The sequence below is a fragment of the Periplaneta americana genome, chromosome 7 (genome assembly GCF_040183065.1).
Source record: "Periplaneta americana isolate PAMFEO1 chromosome 7, P.americana_PAMFEO1_priV1, whole genome shotgun sequence".
NCBI classification, from domain to species: domain Eukaryota; kingdom Metazoa; phylum Arthropoda; class Insecta; order Blattodea; family Blattidae; genus Periplaneta; species Periplaneta americana.
In genome coordinates this window covers 68071821-68098662 of record NC_091123.1, presented here as the reverse complement: position 1 = coordinate 68098662, position 26842 = coordinate 68071821, and the positions used below count along the sequence as shown (strand labels likewise).

At 36.9% G+C, this 26842-nt stretch overlaps 1 protein-coding gene and 1 long non-coding RNA gene across 2 annotated transcripts in view; one reads left to right on the top strand and one right to left on the bottom strand.

Moving 5' to 3' along the window:
- The window catches only part of Adar (Adenosine deaminase acting on RNA), a 103526-nt gene that overhangs the window by 16070 nt on the left and 60614 nt on the right, over nucleotides 1–26842 (top strand). The gene's annotated exons all lie outside the window — the stretch shown is intronic.
- Nucleotides 1701–26043, bottom strand: LOC138703185 (uncharacterized). Its single transcript, XR_011332996.1, has 3 exons — nucleotides 25522–26043; nucleotides 9073–9153; nucleotides 1701–2055 (listed from the first exon to the last, which is right to left on the bottom strand). It is a non-coding gene; the product is annotated as an uncharacterized lncRNA (long non-coding RNA).

Genomic DNA, 26842 nt, shown 5'->3' with positions numbered 1-26842 from the left:
TCTTATTGTCCAGCAGCAACACAAAGATTCCTTCCACAATAACCTGAAGAATCTAATCCAAAATCATTACCTCCAGACGAGTACGAAATCATTAGACATATTAAAAGATTTAAAAACCAATAAAGCAGAAGGTGATGATGGAATTGTAGCAAAACTCTTCAAATTGGTAGGACCAAATACCATAAAAGAAATCACCACAATTATATAAAATATTTGGCAAACAGAACAAATTTTAGAGGATTGGAAGAATGCATTAATTCACTCATTACACAAAAAAGGGGATAGAATGGATGTTAACAACTATAGAGAAATTTCATTATCAGTTCCATACAATATTTTATCTCAGTGCCTGCTTGACAGATCACAATAACGACTAGAACCAAAAATTGGATAATATCAAGCAAATTTCAGGCCAGGTAGATCATGTCCAGAGGAAATCCTGTATCTCAAGCTAATCCTAAGACATCAAAGAATTTGTAGCCATCATTTCGTCTGTACATTCGTTGACTTCAAAATAGCCTATGATTTGGTTGATCATAAATCATTGTTCCAAATATTGGAAGAACAAGGTTTAGACCGCAAAACTTGCAATCATAAAATAGATGCTGACAAATACAAAGTCTGAAGTTAAGTTTATGGGGGAAATTTCAGAACCCTTCGAAGTAAAAACAGAAGTAAGACAAGGAGATGGATTCTCTCCATTACTTTTCAACAGTGTGCTTGAAGTAATACAAGAACAGCATAAACAAAAAACAATTCTCAAAATTAATCAACCAATCACATTAGGCAGAGGAAAATTAAAGATAGATTGCCTATTATTCGCAGATGACTTAGCAATTTTAACTCATGACCTTATAACAACTCATAAACAGATTGAACTGTTAAAAGTAACTGCGGAGAAAATCGGTCTCCAGATATCCTTCGAAAAAACAGAATACATTACCTGCAACAAACAAGCACCAAAATATATGGAAACCAAATATGGTAAAATTATAATTAAATACCTTCGTGAAACGATTCAGGAAAATGGAGCTGAAAGAAAAGCAAACAAAATTAGATGCCAAAAAATGGAGACAGCATATTGACTCACTCAAAATATTTACAATAAAAAGTGCATGTCCAAACATATAAAATTAAGACATTATAATACTGTCATTAAACCAGAATGTCTCTATGGAGCAGAAACATTAATTTTTAATAGAAAAGCAGGTATCGAAAACATTGAAAAAAAAAAAAAAGACTGCAAAACCATAAGGAAAAGTCATAGGTGAACAAAACTGACCCAGAAAAAAAAATACACAGACATTCATAGTGACATTAGAAAACGAAGGTTAATATTTTACAGATATGTCAAAAGACCAAAGACAAACAGACCTGTCAGGCTCACAAAACAAATAGTTTAATTTTATGAAAATAAAAGTAGAACAGATACTATAAAATGGATTGGCAAATTAAAAAATGACAACATTGGAAGGAATCACACAAGAAGACATCTTAAACAGAGATGTCTTTAAAATCAAATTTCATTAATTGCAAGTTCACAAAGAGGGAAAACAGAAGAAAAAGGCTGGAACAACATGGCCTGAAGAGAAAGGAAGCCCACAGCCAAATAATGAGAGAACTATGAGCAAAAAGAAAGGCAAAGAAATGGCACTAAGTACTTTGTGTATTTCTAAATAGACATATTCGCAACTAAAAAATATATAATAATAATATTTTTTATTCAGAAATATCCGCTACACATGGTTCTCCTTCATCGCAAAATAATCTTCTGCCACCAAAGGTCTGTTCATGGCAAGTTCCTCACATAGGCTCTTTCCCTCCATGCTTCTTCGCACTCCATCCATCCAGCATTCTCGTGATCTACCTTTTCCTAATAATAATAATATTTTTTTATTTAGGATTATTCCACTAGACAATGGTTCTCCTTCATTGCAAAATAATCTTCTGCTGCCAGAGGTCTCCATTCATGGCATCTTCCTCACATAGGCTCTTCTCCCCCATGCTTCTTTGCACCCTATCCATCCAGCATTCTCGTGATCCATCTTTTCATAACTACAACAATAATAATCCATTATCAACGCACAATGTATCTACCACCACATAATGCACCACAGATAATATTTAAGATGGTAATGTGATCTGCATTCAACAACATTTATAATATTGTTCTTGTCTATTCATTTTCTGTCGAATAGAATGGGATAGAGTGGAACTAATCATCATCATCAACATCATCATCATCACAATCATCAATGGCTCGAGTCCACGCCTGTGGAATAACGGTTAGCACGTCTAGCCGTGAAACCAGGTGGCCTGGGTTCGAATCCCGGTCGGGACAAATTACCTGGTTGAGGTTTTTTCCGGGGTTTTCCCTCATCCCAATATGAGCAAATGCTGGGTAACTTTCGGTGTTGGACCCCGGACTCATTTCACCGGCATTATCACCTTCATCTCATTCAGATGCTAAATAACCAAAGCTGTTGATAAAGCGTTGTAAAATAACCTACTAAAATAAAAAAATAAAAAATTAATGGCTTGACAGTCCAGTGTGGGCCCTGGCCTTTCCCAGAAGCTTCTTCCATTCCTCTCTATAAAGAGGCTTGCCCTCCCAGTTCCTTTCTCCAAGCAATTTAACATCTTGGCAGATTTTGCCCTCCCATCTCAATTTAGGCCTTCCAGCTCCTCTCTTGCCTTCTGGCTTTTTTTTTTTAAATTCTTCTTGTAATTCTGTCATTACTCATTCGTATTATGTATCCTGCCCATTTGATTCTATTAAGTTTAATGAACTTAACGATAAAATGAAACTATTGGCGAGTTATATTTGTCCTGTGCTCTTCAACCCCAATGAGCATATTGTAGTTGCATATCTTTTTGACGTGAAAGGGGCAGAGATAATTAAATAGTTGAGGCGTGTAAATGGAAAAGGCTGAAAGTGCCAAAACTTCAGAATATAGTTTTGTATCTGAAAACAGGTGAAGCTGACGTCGCCAACAATGTGGGATATTACAGAAATTTCGTAAGGTATTGGTTTAGTTTGTAGAGCAAGTGATCAGTAGAGCTGAGGTTGAAGTCACTGTGAATGAAACCTGGTTAAAGGTGAATGTCCAAGCATCACGGTGATTGTGCCAAGTGCTCATGTACCGTTTGCTTTGCTGGGACTCGCTGTGAACATGTTTTTTGTTCTGAGTCTAAGATCAGTTGTCTATTAAATAAATGAACCTAGATTATCCTTTTAGTAAAGTGACTGTTGAAAATTCGTCGACAGGCAATACAGAACAGAAAACCCTATGTAACAAGCTCAGGGAAACAAACTGCAAGTAAACCACCGCCACAACAAGCCACCTGTTCATGTAAGTATGCATGTAAAGATCTTGCACCTGAACAAAAAAAGCTGTTGTGGAATTCTGCAAAGTTAGTGAAAACCTACAAGTAAATTATTTACTGATACGAATACACAAGCAAAATATGGGTCGTAGATGCCATGGAAAATATGTTTCAACAGAGAGTAGGTGTCAGTGTACATTTTCATACATGATACCAAATGTCTCAGGTAAAAATGTACAGGTATGCTCTAAAACTTTCCAGGACATATTTGCAATTCTACACATCCGTGTCTCTTATTAGAACCCTCATATCATTAAAACATCCACGAGTTTGGATCTTACTAGTGTGTGGACGAAAACAGATGTTCTTAACAAAAGAAAAAAAACTTAATTCCCTGATTTACAAAACTTGCCAATGATTCGGTTTGTTTTCAAAATCAGCACTGAAAGGGCCAAAGATCTACTGGGGATGATAAACTACCTTGAGAAAGACATGCAGTTCTACCAGGAACTTCTCTTGAAATCCAAAAAGAAGGGATACTGAGTCACTTTCGGGAACGAAGATGTAGCGCACCTTGTTGAAGGACATTTGCCACCCCCATCAAAAAAAATTGATAGGATCTGCCATTGAGAATGTAGATATTCCATTATTTAATTTACTTTGTGCCTGAGGATGTATATAATGATTATTGTAACCTATGTCAGAGCCTGCAAATATTATTATTAGTTTATTTTGTGCCATGAGAGTTGTTTTTTTTTTTTTTTTTTTTTTTTAACAGGCAATATTAGAGTGTGTCTGCACTTTGTTCTTCTCAAGTTACAAAATAAATAATATAAAAATATGTAATATGTACAAATATGTACCTTGAACTTTCATCCTTTCATAAGTAGCCAGGTGGTACTTACACCATTCTCCAGGTTTATGAGCAAAGAACTTTCCCCTTTATCCATGCATTATCCTTACAAAATAAAGAAAATTAAATGAAAAGAAGGTAATATTATGTAAAATTTTACAATTCAGATTAACGCTTTTTTTTTTCAATAATTAAAACTAAAAAATGCCAGCTTTAAACAGTTTTATGTGATTTCTACAAGTTTTTATTTGCAGCACTTTCAGCCTTTTCCGTTTGCATGCCTCAGTTATGAAACATTAATAATCTGATTAGCAATCTCACAATCTCTTTTGATGTACTCTCTGTCCAAGAACTTCTGATACCTTGAACGACAGGCACTTTTTGGAGGTTAATGAATCACATTTGTTCCAAGTACAGTGAAACCTCGATTCATCGTTTTGTTCTGGATTTCTGAAAAAAAAAAAACCGGTGGAAACGGGAAAACGATTGATATGGGAACCTGTCTAAAATGAATATAAGCAGTCAAATTTACTTATAGTACACACATGTATTCATATACTAAAGAATGTGTAGTGCATGAATGATTTTTTTATTAACTTCATTTCTTGTTAAAAAAGTCACTAATTTTCATTTGCTTACTTGCATTTGCTTTTTAAGCTAAACAGTAGCTTCTCAATATTAATAATGTTCACTTGGTCTCTGTCGATGATCTCGTGAACATACATGAATGCTCTCGTGGTCTTGAACGCACTTAGTGCTTGTTGGAAACTCGGCACTGGTTTGGGATCAACTTCATCATTATCATCACTGTCGACTTGTCCCTCCTCCATGGAACTTCCACTCGCCACTTCCTCATACATTTCTCCCACAGACAGCACACCACATGTCGCGAGTTCTTGGTCCACAGACACATAAGCGTCGAAATCAATGCCAGCGGTTCCTGTCTCCAGCTGAGTCCAGTCTTCGTCTTCATTTCTGTTGACTTCCGACATGTCTGACTCTTCATTTCTGTCCCCATAACCACATTTTACGAAACAGTTCTGAATTGTGAACTGAGTCACTTGTTGCCATGCCGAAACAATAAAGTGAATGGCCTGTAGTATGTCTATCTTCATTTTTACCTCTTTCCTTTCATCCATCAAACATAAAGCCCTCTGTACTAGTTGCTTCCTATACGCCTGCTTGAAGTTCTTTATAACTCCTAAATCAAGTGGCTGTACAACACTGGTGCAGTTTGGGGGATAAAACATCACCTTCACATTCTTCAAAGAGGATGTGTCTGGAGAATGCACAGCACAATTATCAATAAAAAGGAGGATTTTCCTGCCTTTTGCACCAAAGAATTTATCAACAATGTGTAGAATGTCTCTGATAATCTCCGATGTCATCCATGCTTTGGAATTAGCATAGTATTTCACAGGTAGTTTCTTCACGTTTTTGAAACACCGTGGTTTTGCAGACTTGCCAATAATGATGGGAACTTGTTTGTCTGCTTCCCCCACTCTTTCTCTCCTACTTTCACAAAGAACTTGTTAATTTCTTAGATAACCTGTACTATGATAATAGGGTAAAATAATTATACTATAAGTTCACAGGGCTAACGGCTTCCAAGCTGGGTGCCTGGTTCTAAAGAAGTGCACTGGAAGCAATTTAAAACATGGGGGCATGAGATAGTTACTCTGCCTGCCATAAAAATTCACTTCAATTATATCCCCAAGGTAAAAAAAAAAACTGAGCCATCGGAATTTGTGCACAGCAGTACAGTCAGTCGCTCCTTCGCACTTTTGCCTCCGTGGCAGGATTCTCCTTTAAGTGCCAGCGTACGGTCTGGAAGACAGTTGAAGAAGAGGCCTGTTTCATCTGCATTATGGATGTCCCGAGGCTCGTATTCTTCCAGCAGCTCCGGGAGTCTTTGGAACCAGAGATCCGTGGTGTTGGTGTCCACAGAAGCACTTTCCCCAGCCAGTTTCTTAAAAACCAAGCTGTGGCGTTGTTTGAAACGAGAGATCCAGCCGTTTGATGCAGAAAAGTTCTCAATCCCCATTGTTTCAGCTATTTTCAGAGATTTCTCCTTCAAGATGGTCCCATCAATGGGAATGCCTGTTGATACCAGGAAAAGAGGACATTTTCGACCTCGCTGTAAGTTGACTCCTTGCCTGTCTTCCTCTTTTTGGCTGCTGTACCACACTTACCAGCCTGCTGTCTGATTTCTATTTTCTTTGCCATTATGCAATTTAGAGTTGAAGGTGGCAGGCCAAGATGCTTAGCTATGTCAATCCTCTTCTCCATTGGATTTTTCTCCACCTCTTCTATGATACGAAGTCGTTCTTCTAAAGTCCGAACTTTTTTACACGGAAATGCCATTCTGAGAAAATCAGATTAGAAACTGCCAAGTTAAAAATACGAACTGTCGAGAATCGAATACGTGTGATAGACTGCGTACACAACTTGGTGGAAGCACGGACTGGAATGTTTTACAATAGAAAACGATTGCTAGGACACATGGACCCTTCTACATTGTCTTGCCAGGCAAGCTGTGAGGAAGGTCGGTGCGTAAGCAGGCCAATAACCATAAAACTTCACAATTGGAGCTTGCAGCACAACATTCTGAAGACATCAACTGCTACAAACATTTGTAAGCTTGTTGCTATTTCTTAAAACTGATCAATCCGGGATTTACACACTTCAGGGCTAAAAAATCTGGCCAATAGATGTGGGAAAACGATAAATTGAGGAACGATAGATGCGGGCTTTATAGTCGTAGTTTAAATAGAATATGTTCAGGGAGCAACGAATTTGAATGATGAATCCGGGAAAATGATACATCCGGGAACAATAAATCGAGGTTCCACTGTAGTCACCTTATATAGATCGCATCTTGGTTATCATCATTAAGTCCTATCCTATGCTTATAAACACCAAAGGCATAGTCCTTAAGTCCATCATAATTCCTAGAAGAATAGGACTGTTTGGTGATATCCTTACAAGGGAACCTTTCACATTATCAGATTGAAACCGCCTTTAAAAATTTGTTCAAGGTTAAATACTGTAAAATAAAACAAGTAATCTACAAAAACTTAGATACCAGTGTAAAATGCAAGACACCACAGGTAATGTTAGAAACACAGCAGAAAATGTTCTGTTGTATGGGAACTGGAATGACCTTTCTTCTTGCTTCACAACTTAGGCTGTACTAGGGAGACATTGGTAAATTGTAAGTCAGTTTAAGTGGATTGGTTTCTACTATGAACAGTGTATTGCATTTCAAATAATTATAATGGATTTTCCACCCTCATTGCCAATGACAGAGTAGTTTCCCAGAACCTAAAATATAAGGGGTTGCTACGAAGTGGTGGTGATGTGCTGAATATTGAATAATAAGCCATTATAATAAAGCAGTCAAAGACAGAATGTTTTATATTTGGTCTAGACAGCAGTAACCTTTTTTGTCTTTGTACCCCTTTTCCACTTAATCTTGTACCCCGAAGTTATACTTAATCCTGATTATACATAACTATATCTAAACTAAATTAAACTCAATTTATCAATTATTAAATCACCCAGTTTTAACTTTAAAAAAGACAATCACACTATTAAATAAATAATTAAAGGAATAACATTACACATCTCGTAGAAAAGACTTGCTTGTAGATGGTTAACACTATCGTCCTTTTTACACTTTCGTCGATTTTATGTTTCCCTCTTCTAATGAATTTATTCATATTGCAAGAGAAATTAAAAATAATGAGGAGAAAGTGAACGATTATAAATCTACAATTCAGTTTGCAAATATAAGGAGTGAGGAGTGAGACTTAATTATAAGAAGTAAAGAAACATATGTTAGGAGAAAATCCACAAATGATTAGGGAAAACACGGGAATTTTACTTGAAGCAAGTAAAGAGATAGGTTTGGAAGTAAATCCCGAAAAGACAAAGTATATGATTATGTCTCGTGACCAGAATATTGTACGAAATGGAAATGTAAAAATTGGAAATTTATCCTTTGAAGAGGTGGAAAAATTCAAATACAGTAACAAAATATATAAATGATACTCGGGAGGAAATTAAACACAGAATAAATATGGGAAATGCCTGTTATTATTCGGTTGAGAAGCTTTTATCATCCAGTCTGCTGTCAAAAAATCTGAAAGTTAGAATTTATAAAACAGTTATATTACCGGTTGTTCTTTATGGCTGTGAAACTTGGACTCTCACTTTGAGAGAGGAACATAGGTTAAGGGTGTTTGAGAATAAGATGCTTAGGAAAATATTTGGGGCTAAGAGGGATAAAATTACAGGAGAATGGAGAAAGTTACACAACACAGAAATGCACGCATTGTATTCTTCACCTGACATAATTAGGAACATTAAATCCAGACGTTTGAGATGGGCAGGGCATGTAGCACTTATGGGCGAATCCAGAAATCAATATAGAGTGTTAGTTGGGAGGCCGGAGGGGAAAAGACCTTTGGGGAGGCTGAGACGTAGATGGGAGAATAATATTAAAATGGATTTGAGGGAGGTGGGATATGATGATAGAGACTGGATTGGTCTTGCTCAGGATAGGGACCTATGGCGGGCTTATGTGAGGGCAGCAATGAACCTCCGGGTTCCTTGAAAGCCAGTAAGTAAGTAAAGAAACTGAACCTGTATGTAACAGTCACCACACACTACTGAAACATCTTACATTCAGCCAGTTTACCCTGATGCATCAATTTTGATGTGTGTCATTCATAATATTATAGGGCCACAATCAGCATAGCAAGCGGAGCTGCAAGATCTCATCTTCGGATAAAATAATAGAAGACAACATATATTTGTTTTGTCAGAAATGGTTTTCATTAGCTCTGATCATTCATAAAACGTATATGCTTATTTTAAATTTTACATACCCCTTAAGAAGTCTTTCCGTACACCCGGTGAATACCACTGGTCTACAGGGCTGCTGATGAGAAGTGAAGGAGAACAGGGAACTGTCAAGAACAAACATAAAAATTACTACTCAAATTCAGGTGTCAAACTATTTTCCGAAACCATTTTTATGTCCTATAACAGTTAAAATTTGTATTTATTAATTTTTTTTAATTTATCAAAGTGACAATGATGTCTAAGCTACTGCCATTGGCAACAGGATAATAGAACAAAATTGTTGCAAAATCTCATTACTGTAATGCAACTATTGAGAAAAAAATTTGGGAAACATTTAAATCTCATTTGCAATTATGCATTTCATTCATTCAGAGTAGAATCGTGATTTTTGTCCATATCAATAAAAAATCTAATAAAGAATCATTTATCCCTCTGGAATATTTCAATATCGTGGATAGTTTTCATGTAAATTTAGTTTAAAAGACATTAATTTGAAGCCACTGACCCATCTGACCAGCTTGCAACATTGTAGTTGCCACCAGCGTGGCTCAGTCGGTTAAGGTGCTTGCCTGCCGGTCTGAAGTTGCGTTTTAGCGTGGGTTCGATCCCCCCTTGGGCTGATTACCTGGTTGGGTTTTCTCCAAGGTTTTCCCCAACCATAATGTGAATACAAGGTAATCTATGGCGAATCCTCGGCCTCATCTCGCCAAATATCATCTCACTATCACCAATCTCATCAACACTAAATAACCTAGTAGTTGATACAGCATCGTTAAATAACCAACTAAAAAAAATATTGTAGCCAGAAATGGAGACGTGAGATAGTTCGCTAAGGGAGAGAGACTTGACTTCGTTGACCTCTTACATTTGTATTACAAGAAGAAAGAGCAGTGTGTTAGTGCGATGTTGCCAGAGTGCTGAAACTTCCAACTTCATTTTCTAGTTAACCGTGCTTTTAATCACAGAACATAATATAGATTTTCTATCCATTTAAGTGTACCCTATCGTCCCTTTCAATCTGCAGGATTATTTCACTTCCACCCTGTATACTGGCCGAAATTTCTTGAGAAAATTATTCCCCATGAAAACTCAAACCAGCATTCAGTCCATAAAGTGAGTTTAGGCACAATGCCTCAATGGTACGGGATACAACAACAGGTTCCTTCCCAAGGACAATTCTACACATCAATTACTGACAGGAGACATTTGAGAAGACTGTTGAAAAGATGATGCAAGTTTGGAGTCAGAACGGATCCAGAAGGAACCAATTCCCTGACGATGTTTATGTGTTAAATTTCTGTACGAAATGTAATGAATTTCATAATTTTTCATAAATAAAATTAACTCAGTGTGATTGATGAGACTGATAAAGTATGATATTTCTTGTAATATATCATTTTGCCCAAAACTATAAGTTATAACCTAAAAGCTTTTATTTTTGGAACAAATTATCGCTGTAACATGAGTTTTAATATAAAACTATTGTTGTGATGGCCATTGTCATTTTGTAGAATGTGTTCATGACAATAATCGAAGATCCACTGTAACTGTAAGCAAAACTGTCATTGGCAACAGGATAATAGAACAAAATTGTTGCAAAATCTCATTACTGTAATGCAACTATTGGGAAAAAAAATTGGGAAACATTTAAATCTCATTTGCAATGCATTTCCAGTCAGTGACATCTGTAACTGGTCCGTAGTTTCAGTTCTTAGGAACAGAGGATAAGGAACTTCCTAACTTTATCTGTAAGTGCAGTGTCACATCCTGTGGTGAGAGTATTTATTATTTCCTAGTGTGTTTTATTGAGTTAGCTATATTTAATATTATGTTCTTAGAGCGGATGATTTCACACTAAATATATCTTAATAATATTACTCTTATTCCATGGACTAGTCTGCAAAATTCGTTATAAATATAGTTACAGATATAGATCATGTAAACATGTTTTTTTTTTTTTCATAGCTGTAGAAACATCCAGAATTCTACAGCTATATATTGGCTTCATGATGGGAAAGATCGAGAAAAATTCATGTGTTAAAAGTCTGCAGGTATTCAGGCCGCCACTTGCAGAAATATGAATACAGAAAAAAGAAAACTGATCCCTGTATATTGTGTGAACTTAAAGACGAAACTAAATAAAATAATTAGAGTTTACAGTTCATGTGATGCCTTCAGGAAGGTAAGCTTCATATAAAAAAAGTTTTATTGATGTATGTATGTATGTGTTTCTGTACGGGAGAGAAAAAAAAGGAAGATTGTTTTAAGTTATGCCCTATTAGACCTACAGTTCAAGTCCTATACAACATGTCCCCAAAAATATCTTTATTAAATGATCATATTCCGATATATTGCACCACGGTCAAGGTCAAGCTATAACGAGGGGAGGAGGTAACTGATGTCCCCATAACCATATATGGGGATACCTACTTTGGTTTTGCTTTGCCCCCCTCCCCCCAAGGAAACGGTTCTCTCTCTGCCTGTGTTGTGAAAGTAAATTGTTAGGCCTGAATATATGAAATGAATCACAATATGAATTATTTTAAATCTAAATACCTTTGGCTCACTGTGAAAAATAAAAACTATGTTGGTTGCGTGTACAGTAGAACCTCTGTTATCCATGGTAATGAAGGGTGTGGAGTGAATGGTTAATCGAAAAATTCGGATAATCCGTATCATATAAGGTTTTCATAAATTAAGTGCATAATACAGTTTCCTAATTTCCTCCGTGGTCTTGTGTTTAACGTGCCAGGTAGTGAAACAGAAGTTCACTAATTTAAGTCTGGTTTTTAAGAGCCAAGGAAACTCCTTATGACAACTGTCTGTGGAAAGATAGGAATAGTACAGGTCTCATGTTTTAGATTTACATACTTATTATACTTTATATTTGTTTTTAATTAAATCGTGCACAGTTGTAATTCTTATTTCGTATTCTGATGTGAGATGAACCACAGTTTCTCTTTTCTCAAACCACTCAATTATTTGCACTATTTTTCGTAGCACAACTCCTTTTCTTTGACACTTGTGGAAGGCATTTTGCATAGAATTTAGGCCCCTTGAAGAGTAGACCATACTGTGTAAGTTTGTAAAAAACACTCTGTAGAAAAATTCCATAGGCCTACTAATATAATGTACAGTACTTCATATTTTTTCTGCAGAAAAAAAAAAAGGCGAGAGAGAAAGACAGTCGGATAATCCACCATTTGGTTAATAGAGTGACGGAAAATCGGAGTTCTACTGTACTGTGCAAGGATTAGTTCAGTGAATGTTGAATAACAAAAAACCATTCACTTGTCACAAAAGTGGCAAAATTACAGCAACAGGAATGGAGTGATGTGATGGCAAGCTGCATTGATGTGCTTCCTGAGCTACTGGTGATTCATTGATTTCTTATGGTACCTACAATATTTTTTGTATCCAACTAGAAAAAGTAACTGGCTTAGATCTAGTGACCATGCTGGCCAGACTACTGGTTCATTTTGTCCGATTCACCATTCTGGGAAGGCAGATTGAGGTTTCTCATGCAGTGCATGCATTGAGTGAGATGATGTTTTGTTGTGTTGATACCACACGTCAAGTCTTGTCTGCAGTGGCAATTGTCCAGGAATATTGGCAGCACATGCTGCAGAATGTGGATATAACAATCTCCAGTGAGTAAGTGGCCATAAAGGAACTGACCTAACTGGCAGTTACAAAGTATATCAACACACATGTTAAAGCCCCACTGGACCTGGAATGCAGACTCCCACATCACTCCAGTAATTCATATTGTGGTGATTGATGTTGCCACTGTTGTAGAATCGAGCTTCGTCTGTGAATAGCACAATAGTCAAGAAGTGGCAAGTTTTCTTGTTCTTGTTGTAGAGCCCACCAAGCAAACGCCAATCTTCATTCATGATCTGGCTCACAGTGTTGGGCAAACAACGGGGTTTACAAAACATTGGGAAGATGTCCGCCGTTCTCTTGTTCAACGTACAGCATTCTGTCTGCGACATCATGCACAGCATTTTCCAGATAACGTCTTGGAATATTGGCAATTTCTTGCGAGATGGCATCTTTCAGTTGCAGTAGGGTTGTTGGAGTGTCAGAAAAACTCGTTCTTTAAGGTAACCCCACAACCAAAAGTCGGCCGGATTGAAATCTGGAGATCGCGGAGGCCACATTGTTGAAAGTGCCTACTGATTACTTTGATCGGAAAACGAACCTCAATTACGCGTGTTAACTCCACCATTAATTTTTAGTAGGTTATTTTACGACGCTTTATCAACATCTTAGGTTATTTAGCGTCTGAATGAGATAAAGGTAATAATGCCGGTGAAATGAGTCCGGGGTCCAGCACCGAAAGTTACCCAGCATTTGCTCATATTGGGTTAAGGGAAAATCCCGGAAAAAACCTCAACCAGGTAACTTGCCCCGACTGGAAATCGAACCCGGACCACCTGTAGTAACATGCTGTAGTAGCGCTCCCCGTTTACTGTAACAGTGTCTTATTCCATTATTGTCCACACCTGTAGAGCAATGGTTAGCGCGTCTGGCCTGAAACCAGCGTCCTCAGGGATATATCGAAGGACTTTTCTAACATCATTTATCTTACTCAGTTTTATCGGAATTTTGCCACCTGGATACAATGCTTGAGTAGGAAATGTGTGTGAAATTCTTCCTGGCTGTGACAGACGAAAGGTGTGCTGTACCATTCCACCAATCCACGGTCTTGTTACAAGACACCCTTTCTTTTTGGACGAGTATTCGTAATATCTAAACTGGGATACATTGAAGTGTTGTTTTATGTCTCTAGGAGCACGTGATGTTTCTAGATATACAGTCATCTTCTTATAAAATTGAGGCCACCAGTTTGTAAAATCCTTAACATCACTTCTCTCAACTATTTTCAATGAAAATGAACCATTCTTTGAAAATAAAACAATAAGCTCACAATATTCATAGGATGTTTAAATTCTGTCTCTCCTCCTAAGAGCACATTTTATCATCCCAAACTTCCGATCACATGGCAAGAACGAATGTCCTCTCAGTGGATAGAAGTGGAGAATTTTATCAAAAGGATTCATATCGGTTAAAGCCAAACAAGCCTTACAAGAGTGTTGTTCTTATTTTATCCACAATAGTTATCAGAAAATAAATGAAATTCTGATATATTCTTTGGAACAAATTCATGAATATAATCAATGAGAAATGATGACACTTCATCTGCGCCTTTTCTTCCCTGTCCCTCATGATACACAAAGAAATGAGTTTTTTCCGTCTGCAAATTGTGAATGGAAAACACATGAACTGTTAATTGTCTCAAATAGAAGATATCTTGAACTGGTATAGCTGGCAAGTGAAGTAGATTTTGCATAAAGTCGAACACTAAAGCCAAAGTGCCTTCATTGTTAATACATTTTTCCCTCCTCTGTTTCATTCATTGTTAATACATTTTTTCCTCCTCTGTTACATTCATTGTTAATACATTTTTCCCTCCTCTTCTACATTCATTGTTAATACATTTTTCCCTCCTCTGTTTCATTCATTGTTAATACATTTTTCCCTCCTCTGTTACATTCATTGTTAATACATTTTTCCCTCCTCTGTTTCATTCATTGTTAATACATTTTTCCCTCCTCTGTTTCATTCATTGTTAATACATTTTTCCCTCCTCTGTTTCATTCATTGTTAATACATTTTTCCCTCCTCTGTTTCATTCATTGTTAATACATTTTTCCCTCCTCTGTTACATTCATTGTTAATACATTTTCCCTCCTCTGTTTCATTCATTGTTAATACATTTTTCCCTCCTCTGTTACATTCATTATTAATACATTTTTCCCTCCTCTGTTACATTCATTGTTAATACATTTTTCCCTCCTCTGTTACATTCATTGTTAATACATTTTTCCCTCCTCTGTTACATTCATTGTTAATACATTTTTCCCTCCTCTGTTACATTCATTGTTAATACATTTTCCCTCCTCTGTTTCATTCATTGTTAATACATTTTTCCCTCCTCTGTTACATTCATTGTTAATACATTTTTCCCTTCTCTGTTTCATTCATTGTTAATACTTTTTTCCCTCCTCTGTTACATTCATTGTTAATACATTTTTCCCTCCTCTGTTACATTCATTGTTAATACATTTTTCCCTCCTCTGTTTCAAAATACTATAAAATTTCTTACTTCTCCTGTTGCGTTCTCATGTGGGAATGCAGAAAAGAACTTCTGTCAATGACTTAAGAACCTTTCTGCAGTGCAGGTGTTTTTCATATAGGATTTGCCACACTTACAAAGTCGATGACATCAGTACTTCTCTGTTCAGATTGTGTGTCTATGAGTATGGATTCCAAAAATCGTAAAAACCTAGTTTTCCCACAAAAAGTGACTTAGGTACCTTTCTGCAATGACACATTCATTTATTGATTTCTAAATGTCTTTCTATTTTTCTTTGGAAAATATGTACTCTGGTGCTTATTTTTTTGTTCCACATGTTAATGTACTGGATGATTCACTTTCCCTTTTATTTTCAGTTTTATGCAACTCTGAATTTTATAGCGTTTTTCGAAATTATTGCTGTAGGTGTGTACTCTGTTTTCAGAGTGTTCAACGTAAGGTTAGGTTTGAAACGTCTGTATCTAGGATGAGCCATTTGCGTCTTCGTTAAGACTTACGATAGGCAACTCTGCATTTTAATGAGTGACCAAGGTACGTTAGCATCAGTTAATACTGTATTAGACGCTTTGTTCTTTATTTTATAAATGCTAACGAAGGAATCCCTGTAGTGGGTTAGGTTGTATTGATAAGTTTCAATACGTCGTATTATGTTTATTTATTTAAGGTGCTATGTTGACCATTAACTCTGGGGAACCACAGACTTAGTCTTTGTGAGGCTACGCCCAACTGTACTTGGCTCTCCCAGTAGGTAGGGATATAATTGCACGGAAATGATGAGGCCGAGCGATAAGTAACAACAACAAAGCCACTGACATAGCTCAGGCATGTGCCTGCTGATCCCAAGTTGTGCTTGAGCATGGGTTCAATTCCCACTTAAGCTAATTACCTTGTTTGATTTTTTCCGAGGTTTTCTTCAACTGCAAGGCGAATATCAAGTAATCCTTTGGAAAAATCCTTAGCCTCCTCTCACCCAATATCTCGTTATCACCAATTCCATGAGCGTTAAATAATAGTAGTTGATATAGTATCTTTAGATAATAGACCAAAGCAACCACTAGAATAGTACATCGGAAAGAATGTGTTAGTTCTTTTTAATGGAAACAGGAGAAACATTAGTTTAATTTGTGTTTTTTTTTAATTTGTCAGAAGAGAGAAACAAATAATATAAAAGAGAAAATTGTTCATTTTGAAAATCGGTAAGAAGTGCAGCAAAATTTGAGTATCATCAGGTAAAAACTATATACTGTTGTGATAAAGTTTGTAATACACAAGAGATTAAAAAAAAAAAAACTATAACAGCTAGCTAGGTTACAGTGTAAAATTTAGGTACGCAGTTAACAAGAAGACAATTTTGACATGAATCAAGAATTAAAGTAAGAAGAAGTAAAGAAATAGTTATTTAACTTGTGGATGTTTATACTACGTTCGACCTTTATAAATGACCATACTCAAACTTATCATGACCACCATTATAATATTTTCAAAACACGACTTTACATCGTTGCATTCAATGTACTGGTTCTACTCAGGATACATAAGTTGCATCTACACTGTTCAACTTTTCTTTCAACTTTACACATTCTAGCAATGATATTTAATATGAATTAATCAGGGTGCGAATTAACGGGGGGAATGGAGGAAATTTTCCCTCCCTATTGTAAAGTTATCCCCCTATCATAAATTCATATTAATATCCCTGCCAGGAGTAACTTCCATCCCCCCTGACAAAATATAATTGTTGTAATAAGAGTAGCCTATAGCTACTTTATAAAGTATAAAGTAAACAAAATAGTACCGGTATTAATGTATTATCACAGGCAAGCTGACAATTAATAACTGAGGAATTAGCCTACACATCTTAAGCCTACTCATGGATATAATTATTGTTATTATGATCAAGGTGCAAGACAAGCAATTCAGTGTGACCAAGCATTGAGCCGTGCCGGTATCGAATGAGGATAAGAATAATTTTATGTATGGTATTCTCTATCTAGGATTCTATTTCCCCCTCAGAAATCTAAATTCGCACTCTGTAGTTAATATATACGTAGTGAAGATGACGTTTAAAACGGCGCAACATGGAGACAAAAAATCTTCATGCATCTTAATTGAACGCGCGTTTTAAACTTGATTCTTTCAGTATTCTTCCCAGATTGCATGCGTACGCGCATTGAAAAATTGAACCGTGTAGATGCAGCTATAGGGAATCTATCTGCTTAAATTGGAAGTTTCGTAGTACCCGGTACTCGTTACATTAGCAGTTAAGTCAGCCATTGTTGTATATTCATAAAATACATACATATTCCCTGGACAACAAATATATTACAAACTGGCTAAAATCACATCTAATAACAAACTATTAAAATTCTTTTCAGAAAGGAACCACTGTGTAAACATATAAAACGACTTATGTAATGAGTACCGGGTACTAGGAAACTACCCTTGAATTTTATATAACTTAATTTAAGTTTCAAGACTATTAATAAACAAAACTATTCTTGATTTATTCTACATTAAAGACAAAAATTACTTACAAAATATTATTGCTGCAGATCCGACGCCATCTTGATCAAGACTTTCGTCCTTCAATTGTTTCGATTGTATTATTTATTTATTCAAAGAAACAAAGAAAATTAATATAACAGTAAGCTATATCAAGATATGTAAAAAAAAACTTAATTATGATTATGGGATCGCAGGTGATGTCTGATTTCCAGTACCTCGATTCCTTAATCGCTTAATCCATCAACAGAACGCTTTTTATGTTTTGTTACCTGCTTTCCGGTTGTGACTTCCTCGTTAGCTACGTCACACACGCTACCGTCCACTTGAGATTGGTCTTAGGACATTTTTGATTACATATAATTTAAGTCATCTTAAATCTAGATTAGAATCTAAATGTATTGTAAGCAGTATGGGAACAAGTCGCTTTGTTGAAATTCCGCACAAGAAAAGCGCTCGAACACTGCTTATTTAAATTTAGCCAATTAGAATGCAAGATTGAATTCACTTGACCAATGTGGTTAGTCCATCTGTGATTTATTGCGTAGGAATATTCATCCCAAAACCGGTGATATGTGTCCAGTGTTGCCAATTTATGTACAATTGTACGGATTTGGTACTTACTGGCTTTTAAGGAAACCGGAGGTTCATTCCGCCTTCACTTAAGCCCGCCATTGGTCCCTATCCTGAGCAAGATTAATCCAGTCTCTACCATCATATCCCACCTCCCTCAAATCTGTTTTATATTATCTTCCCACCTACGTCTCGGCCTCCCCAAAGGTCTTTTTCCCCTCCAGCCTCCCAACTAACACTCTATATGGATTTCTGGATTCGCCCATACGTGCTACATGCCCTGCCCATCTCAAACGTCTGGATTTAATGTTCCTAATTATGTCAGGTGAAGAATACAATGCGTGCAGTTCTGTGTTGTGTAACTTTCTCCATTCTCCTGTAACTTCATCCCTCTTTGCCCCAGCAGGTCTTTCACTGCAAACCCAGCATTCTCCAATATTTTCTATTTTCTCCCTTCCTCTTAGTCTCCGCATATGATCCGCATATCTTAATGTCTTCTATTATTTGATATCGTCTTCTGCCCGGAACTCTTCTCCCGTTCAGCATTCCTTCCAGTGAATCCTTCAGTAGGCAGTTTCTTCTCAATCAGTGACCCAACCAATTCCTTGTTCTCGTTCTAATCAGTTTCAGCATCATTCTTTCTTCACCCACTTTTTCCAACACAACTTCGTTTCTTATTATGTGTGTCCACTTCACACTCCATTCTTCTCCACATCCGCATTTCAAATGCTTCTATTCATTTCTCTTCATTCGTCGTAATGTCCATGTTTCTTCCCCATACAATGCCACTCCACACAAAGCACTTCACTAGTCTCTTCCTTAGTTCTTTTTCCAGAAGTCCACAGAAGATGCTCCTTTTTCTATCACAAGCTTTCTTTGCTCATGTTGCAGTTTTTCTTGGGAAGGATAAATATGGTAACTTCCCGTTGCTTTTCGCACACCACTGTCTCTTTCGGATCTTAATAGATCCCAGGGGGCCTAAGCGTGGAGGTGAGGAGAGTGGATTTGACTAATTAGGCTCTCCGGATTTCATCGAAATTCACCGCAAGGGTTAAATATTAGTTCTGTCAGGATTTTTGACCCGATCAGAGCCCGGGAAATCCCAATTAGCCTTTGCCCCCCCCCCCGCATCCTGGACGAGCTTCTACAAATCATCAGAAACTCTTGGAGGGGGATTGGGCCAATTTTTCCGCAAATGTTTCTATACTTGTGCTCTCGTAGCTCAGTCGGAAGAACGTCGTAATTTAGATGGCAACGTCTCAGGTTCAATTCCTGGTCACTCGTTTTCATTTTATTGTGCTTCAATATAGTATAATATAATAATATAAAAAGAAAACAATAACACCAGTATTATGCAATTGTACTGTTCCAAACCTATTTGTTATTTATATCGCTAAAGAACGGTAACAGAATATAAATGATAACTTGAATATTATTTATATCACTAAAGAACGATAGCAGAATATAAATAACTTGAATATTATTTGTACAGTATCACTGAAGAACGATAGAATATAAATGATAAATATCGGTTTGTTTAATTAATATAATATATTGTATAATATATAATTAATTATTTATATAAAATACAGATTATTTATATCGCGAAAGAATAATAACAATATAAATAACTTTAATATCATTTATAACTCTAAAGAACGAAAATAATATAAATGCTAACTTGAATATTATTTATATTGCTAAAGAACGATAATAATAATATAAATAACGTGAATATTATTTATAGTTAAAGAACGATAACAGAATACAAATGATAATTTGAATATTATTTATATCGCTAAAGAACGATAACAGAATACAAATTATAATTTGAATATTATTTATATCGATAAAGAACAATAACAGGATATAAATGATTACTTGAATATTATTTATATCGCTGAAGAACGATAACAGAATACAAATGATAACTTGAATATTATTTATATCGCTAAAGAATGATAACAGAATATAAAAATTATAACTTTAATATTATTTATATCGCTAAAGAACGATTAAAAATAAAATGAAAACTTGAACAAGGCCCGAACTCTCAACCTTCGAATCATTAAGCGAGCACTCTACCTCTGGTCTACGAGACGCAGATATGAAATAATTCCATAGTTCCGGAACTGTTTCTACAAGCACATGCATCGTGTAACATCGCCTTGACCCGAAGTGGACTTAGAGAAAATATTTGCTGTTCACGAGTGCAGCCACTTTTTTTTTTGACAGCTGTACATCTATTATCAGGCAGTATATCTCATTCGACGATATGTGTCAGAGGAAGAACAAATTGTTTGTATGCATCTGAAGTCTGACTAGTGTAGTCGGCGATGTATGCAATGGAGGAGAAAAGGAACTGGCCACCCTACCCCAATTATCTCTTGGTCTAGTAGCCTCATAAGTGGTGACTTCTTGGTATCACTTGTGAGGTTCAGACCTATCTTCGGACAGTTGACTAAACAGCAGTGCTATTCTTTCACACGCCGGCAACAGCAACTCGGACCGCCGCCGAAACAGAAGGCTGGTTCACAATAAACTGGGAACGGAAACGAAAACGAGAACGGAAATAATGTTAAATACGTTTATTTTAACAATGTTTCCGTTCTCTTTCTCTTGTCGTTTCCGTTCCCGGTTTATTGTGGACCAGCCTTTATATGTTATAATATCCCCGCTACCGCTTCACGTCCTCATAGTTACAATTACAGTTACAATGATAATAAGCACATACACATTTCTAGCATCTTCTCAGGAAATGTTCATTCACATATCAATATCCGAAATTGAGTCAATTTCTCGCCTGATGTTTTCGTTTAGTTCTTGCAATGTATGGAGGTTTATTGCATACACTTCATTTTTCAAGTTCCCCCATAGATATAAATCGCATACAGTTAAATCAGGAGATCGTGCTACTCTTCGTTTTCTATCGCGAATCGACCCCGTTTCCTTGAATTTGTTCACAAGTATTCGCACGGTTTCTCTGTGTGGGATAGATAAACCGGGAAATTGTTTCAAATCGTCTTGTAAGTCCCCTACAAGAATTTGTGCCACATATATGTCGTACATAAAAATCCTTTGTGGTAATGTGTAATCGTGTCGAGGCATTATGAAAAACTGCGCAAGCACTGATAACACTCGTCACGTAATTAGCACTTAAAACTCGTACATTTATAACGCATGGAACAGGAACGAAACAAACTATACAATGGCTTCATATATGCATGGAACAGGAACGAAACAAACTAGAAAATGGCTTTATATACACATGGAACAGGAACGAAACAAACTATACAATAGCTTCATATATGCATGGAACAGGAACGAAACAAACTAGAAAATGGCTTTATATACACATGGAACAGGAACGAAACAAACTGATAACACTCGTAACTAATTAGCACTTAAAACTCGTACATTTATATGCATGAAACAGGAACAAAACAAACTAGAAAGTGGCTTTATATACACATGAAACAGGAACGAAACAAACTGATAACACTCGTAACTTAATTAACACTTAAAACTCTTACATTTATATGCATGGAATAGGAACGAAACAAACTAGAAAATGGCTTTATATACACATGGAACAGGAACGAAACAAACTGATAACACTCGTAAATAATTAGCACTTAAAACTAGTAGATTTATATGCATGGAACAGGAACGAAACAAACTGATAGCACTCGTAAATAATTAGCACTTAAAACTCGTATATTTATATGCATGGAACAGGAACGAAACAGATAACACTCGTAACTAATTAGCACTTAAAACTCGTACATTTATATGCATGAAACAGGAACAAAACAAACTAGATAGTGGCTTTATATACACATGGAACAGAAACAAAACAAACTGATAACACTCGTAAATAATTATCACTTAAAACTCGTACATTTATATGCATGAAACAGGAACGATACAAACTAGAAAATGGCTTTATATACACATGGAACAGGAACGAAACAAACTGATAACACTCGTAACTTAATTAGCACTTAAAACTCTTACATTTATATGATGGAACAGGAACGAAACAAACTAGAAAATATCTTTATATATACATAGAACAGGAACGAAACAAACTGATAACACTCGTAAATAATTAGCACTTAAAATTCGTATATTTACATGCATGGAACAGGAACGAAACAAACTGATAAAACTCGTACATTTATATGCATGAAACAGGAACAAAACAAACTAGAAAATGGCTTTATATACACATGGAATAGAAACGAAACAAACTGATAACACTCGTAACTTAATTAGCACTTAAAACTCGTATCCATACATTTATATGCATGGAACAGGAACGAAACAAACTAGAAAATGGCTTTATATACACATGGAACGGGAACGAAACAAACTGATAACACTCGTAAATAATTATCACTTAAAACTCGTACATTTATATGCATGAAACAGGAACGAAACAAACTAGAAAATGGCTTTATATACACATGGAACAGGAACGAAACAAACTGATAACACTCGTAAATAATTAGCACATAAAACTCGTACATTTATATGCATGGAACAGGAACGAAACAAACTAGAAAATGGCTTTATATGCACATGGAACAGGAACGGAACAAACTGATAACACTCGTAACTTAATTAGTACTTAAAATTCGTACATTTATATGCATGGAACAGGAACGAAACAAACTAGACAATGGCTTCATATACACATGGAATAGGAACGAAACAAATTAGACAGTGGTTTTAGTGCGACTGCTGTTCACTCACACAACCTGCTGTTGCTACAAACATACGCAAATCTTATGCGTGGGCGGCGGGAGTCCCAACTGTGGGTATATTATACCTGTTTCGGCGGGAGTCTGAGCTGCTGCAGCCGGCATGCGAGCCGCCGTGCGCTGGGCGCAGTGTGAAAGAAAAGCACTGTATTTTTAAACATGTAAAAATATATAGGCCTACCCTTTTCTTAATTTGAGTTTGTAAATGTGTGGTCTATTAATATTATTTAGAGCATTTATTTTTCCACTATACTTAACTTTAATTCTATTCATCAATTAACTCATTCTAAAGACGTTATAATCATTAATATAATGCTGTAAGCATGTGGAATTCGGTAATTTCTATTAATGGTTCAAAGAAAGAGTCGTTAAATAAATTAAAATATTTAATGGCACGTTATTTCCCTGATAGCCTAAAAATAAACATACCATTATATTTTATTATTGCCAATGCATGTAGTAAACTGTCCCCTTCCTATCGTCTCGCCGCTCGTTTGTGTAGAGAGTGGCACATTGCAGTTGACCACATCACTCCTCTCCCCATTCTTATAGTATTCGAGGACATATATTTCAATCACCTGATTTAAGCACAGAACTTTCATTTCCTTCACAATAGCAGAGGTGACCGTGAGAAAATATTGCCCTCTGTGAGGACGGAGTTAGGGCTTCAGAGGCTGGTCGAAGGTATGGGGTTCCTGATTCCACGGCATCAAATGTGGGTTAGACGTTATAATGTTCATGGAGAAGTTGTGAAACGTCCAAATCCTGGCAGGCCACGTGCTTCAAGAATACAAGACGATGTTTTATACCGAGCGGTCCGAAATTACTCTTTCAGGACCGCTTTGAAACTAAAGGCAGCGTCTGGTATTCCGCTCTCTACAAAGACTGTAAAGAGACGATTAAGAAGCCGTGGAATCATGTCTTTTCGTACATTGAGAAAAGGACCAATAACTGAGGAATAAGCTGTGGAATGTTTAGCGTTTGCGAGTGATCGGGAAGACTTCGATTGGAGAAGTGTTATTTTTTCAGACGAAGTTATAGTCTAGACCACGAGCAAAGATTCTGTTCGTGTATATCGCCGAGTCTGTCTTGATTGTTGCGCTGCTGGGTTAGGAAAATCCAGAGGGACTTATGAATCACTTTGTGCGTGTGCGTGCGCACTCAAAAGGATTGGATAAAAAGTAATGGCAACAGTGCTATAACTTTGAAATGACTAAACACTACTTACATTCCTTCAATGTAATCGCCCCCTCCATGTTTACCACCTTTTGCCACACTTGTGGAAGGCATTCTGCAGTACGATTATTTAGTACTGACAGTCGCCGGCAAGGTGTGCCTGGGTCAGGCGAGTCCATTTAGTTACGCCAAGGGGTGTTTGGATTAGTCACTCGCTTGCCTTCGGAGCGATCAGAGTCGCGTCACCGAGCTGTCAGGACTAAATAATCGGTCTGTACACCATCAGTGCATCCATCTCTGTCTATGTCCCGAAGCTCTATGGCATGAATAATGGCATCTCTTGTGTTATAATGCTTCATTATGGAGAAGAGACTCCTATCAGGTGAGTATGGCGGATGTTCCAGTAATTCCCATTGCCAGTGTCACAGAAGATCCATCATGGCATCAGTAATGTGACTCCTCGTATTGTCATGAGGGATGATAAAGGGTTGTTTTAAGAAGGTGTTGTCACTTTCTCATTAAAGCTCGATGAAGGTGTTGTTGCAGGAAATCGCAGTAGTAGACAGCATCTACCATCCGCCTTGTTAGTACAGCATGGTGTTGCAGTATTACCTCATAGATGTCATACGTCACAATAAACATCACACACCTGTGGAGTAACGGTTAGCGCGTCTGGCCGCGAAACCAGGTGGCCCGGGTTCGATTCCCGGTTGGGCAAGTTACCTGGTTGAGGTTTTTCCCTCAACCCAATATGAGCAAATGCTGGGTAACTTTCGGTGTTGGACCCCGGATTCATTTCACCGGCATTATCACAGTCATCTCCTTCAGACGCTAAATAACCAGATATGTTGATAAAACGTCGTAAAAGAATCTACTAAAATAAAATAAATAAACATAAACATTATATTTACACCACCTGTTTATAGCACACTGTTCTTGGATGAGGAGAGCCGGGATGCTTTCATTCATTTAATTGCCACTTCAAGTGTGTTTTGTAAGAGCGAGCCCATGTTTGGTCTATATTGAGAATCCGTCGAAGGAAGTCTTCTGGTAGCAGTTCAGAAATTCCTGTGCAGTTGCATAGTGTTGCCATTGTTGCACCTCAGTGATTCAATGGGGTATATAATGCGCTGCAATTTTTCGAAACCCAAGAATATCATGCAGAATGTGGATCACAGTTTTGTAACATATGCCTATTCCTACGGCTAATTCACGCGCAGATCAACATCCAGCAGGGAAGCAAGAAACTGAATAGTGCGATCGTCAATTTGGGATTGTCCTGAACAACATACCTGCCTTCACGAACACTTTCGCCCATCACTCCATTGTATGATATGACAATGCTGCAACACCACATGCTTCACGCAGTCCTTGATAACAGTCTTGTGCACTACGACCTTGTGCAACTTCAATTTTGATCCACGAACGTTGTTTCAGCTTTGTAAATATGTCGGTAGGGTGCTTGCACTATCTTTCTGTACTTTAAGGCGTCACCATATTTAACTGAACATCGTACAACTGATAACACTCACTATATAAGCTCGTCTAATCTTCCATTCTCAGCTCCACAACACTCTAAGTCTATCTGACTTCGTGGCTGATGTAGCAGCAGTATTGTCATTACTATTTATCCCAATGCTCATATAATAGTAGTAATAATAATAATAATAATAATAATAATAATAATAATCTCTGGTGCAACAGCCCATGAAGGGCCAAGGCTGACAGCTGTCTCACATCCACATGTCCCAGCAGAAGTGAATAATTATGCAACTGGATCAGAAGTAATGTGTGGTCAGCATGATTATCCCCCCCCCCCCCGGCCATTATAGCTGGTTTATGAAGCCAGATTTTGCTACCTGTCATAGCTCTCCAAATTCATCCTGATGCTGTGTGGACATAGACTGATTTCATGAGAAAATTCCTTTCCCATGAGGACTTGAAGTAATGTGCATTCCATAATAAGATGAGTCTGGGCATGATGGCTTAGATCACGACGCCATGGTGTGGTATATATATACACACACACACACACACACACACACACACACAGGGTGTCCCATTTATCTTGTGCACCTATTGCAACTTTTTTGTTTGGATAGGTATTGGAATTTTTGTTTTTGAGAGTTATGTTAGAACAAAGGACTAACATGAGTGTAGAGATTTGGTGCATGTAACTACATTATGGTACAAGATATAAGTGACGTCATCAATTTTTCAAATAGCACTACATACTTTAATCATGTAACATTGATTACACGCATTAAGACGAGTTAAAAAATGTATCACACTGTCACTTCCCAATAAAATAACAACAACAAAATGCAAAATAAATGTCATCAGATTGTGCCGTTTGTTGTGGTGCCCCATTCATCTTGTGCATTAACTTACACAAAACGAAAGACGACTGACGTCCGTACACGTCGTGTGTTTGCTATCTTAACAAGTAAACAAACCAGAACTGTCGACACCACAATCCACGTACATTGGCCTGCACGTTCTTCGGACCTGTCGCCACTCGACTTCTTCTTGTGGGGAACTGTAAAGGACAGTATGTACCAGAACATTATAACAACACCAGACAACATGCAGCAACTCATTCGACAGGCTTGT